Raw genomic sequence first — 1560 nt, 5'->3', positions numbered from 1 at the left:
ACTCAAAAAGTGGAAGAAATTGCATATACTGCAGCCATAATTTGTAGCACAGATTGTTGGATGAAAAGGAAGTCTCCCATCCAAGTACTAACCAGGCCCGACCCTGCTTAGCTTCCGAGATCAGACGAGATCAGGCGTACTCAGGCCGGTGTGGTCGTAAGCAAGAAACTATTTCTTGGTGCACTATGTAAAGTGAAAGTGAGTCTGATTAACAGCTGTTGCATTTTCACCATTTAGATAAGCATCTTTGTGTCACTCAAAAAGTGGAAGAAATTGCATATACTGCAGCCATAATTTGTAGCACAGATTGTTGGATGAAATACAAACTAAACTTGCTTACTTATTTCAAAGCAAGGGCACATATTTCAGCCTTGTGGGAATAAACGGACAAAGAGTTGAAATTCCACAAGGCAGTGACAAAAAGCTTACAGCACCTGGTATTCCCAGGAAGTCTCCCATCCAAGTACTAACCAGGCCCGACCCTGCTTAGCTTCCGAGATCAGACGAGATCAGGCGTACTCAGGCCGGTGTGGTCGTAAGCAAGAAACTATTTCTTGGTGCACTATGTAAAGTGAAAGTGAGTCTGATTAACAGCTGTTGCATTTTCACCATTTAGATAAGCATCTTTGTGTCACTCAAAAAGTGGAAGAAATTGCATATACTGCAGCCATAATTTGTAGCACAGATTGTTGGATGAAATACAAACTAAACTTGCTTACTTATTTCAAAGCAAGGGCACATATTTCAGCCTTGTGGGAATAAACGGACAAAGAGTTGAAATTCCACAAGGCAGTGACAAAAAGCTTACAGCACCTGGTATTCCCAGGAAGTCTCCCATCCAAGTACTAACCAGGCCCGACCCTGCTTAGCTTCCGAGATCAGACGAGATCAGGCGTACTCAGGCCGGTGTGGTCGTAAGCGAGAAACTATTTCTTGGTGCACTATGTAAAGTGAAAGTGAGTCTGATTAACAGCTGTTGCATTTTCACCATTTAGATAAGCATCTTTGTGTCACTCAAAAAGTGGAAGAAATTGCATATACTGCAGCCATAATTTGTAGCACAGATTGTTGGATGAAATACAAACTAAACTTGCTTACTTATTTCAAAGCAAGGGCACATATTTCAGCCTTGTGGGAAAAAACGGACAAAGAGTTGACAAAAAGCTTACATCACCTGGTATTCCCAGGAAGTCTCCCATCCAAGTACTAACCAGGCCCGACCCTGCTTAGCTTCCGAGATCTACTTATTTCAAAGCAAGGGCACATATTTCAGCCTTGTGGGAAAAAACGGACAAAGAGTTGACAAAAAGCTTACATCACCTGGTATTCCCAGGAAGTCTCCCATCCAAGTACTAACCAGGCCCGACCCTGCTTAGCTTCCGAGATCAGACGAGATCAGGCGTACTCAGGCCGGTGTGGTCGTAAGCAAGAAACTATTTCTTGGTGCACTATGTAAAGTGAAAGTGAGTCTGATTAACAGCTGTTGCATTTTCACCATTTAGATAAGCATCTTTGTGTCACTCAAAAGTGGAAGAAATTGCATATACTGCAGCCATAATT

The 1560-nt window shown here is 42.5% G+C and overlaps 3 non-coding genes across 3 annotated transcripts; all 3 read right to left on the bottom strand.

Annotated features, from left to right (window-relative positions):
• Positions 1–422: 422 nt before the first annotated feature.
• LOC121841913 lies at positions 423–541 on the bottom strand. The gene has a single exon (XR_006080819.1). It is a non-coding gene; the product is annotated as a 5S ribosomal RNA (ribosomal RNA).
• A 260-nt stretch (positions 542–801) lies between these two features.
• LOC121841912 lies at positions 802–920 on the bottom strand. Its single transcript, XR_006080818.1, has one exon. It is a non-coding gene; the product is annotated as a 5S ribosomal RNA (ribosomal RNA).
• Positions 921–1308: 388 nt separating this feature from the next.
• Positions 1309–1427, bottom strand: LOC121841914. The gene has a single exon (XR_006080820.1). It is a non-coding gene; the product is annotated as a 5S ribosomal RNA (ribosomal RNA).
• Between the last annotated feature and the right edge of the window lie 133 nt (positions 1428–1560).

The sequence above is a fragment of the Oncorhynchus tshawytscha genome, unplaced genomic scaffold (genome assembly GCF_018296145.1).
Source record: "Oncorhynchus tshawytscha isolate Ot180627B unplaced genomic scaffold, Otsh_v2.0 Un_contig_17851_pilon_pilon, whole genome shotgun sequence".
Taxonomy (NCBI): Eukaryota; Metazoa; Chordata; class Actinopteri; order Salmoniformes; family Salmonidae; genus Oncorhynchus; species Oncorhynchus tshawytscha.
Note: the sequence above shows the minus strand (reverse complement) of the source record. Positions and strands in the feature narration are given on the sequence as shown.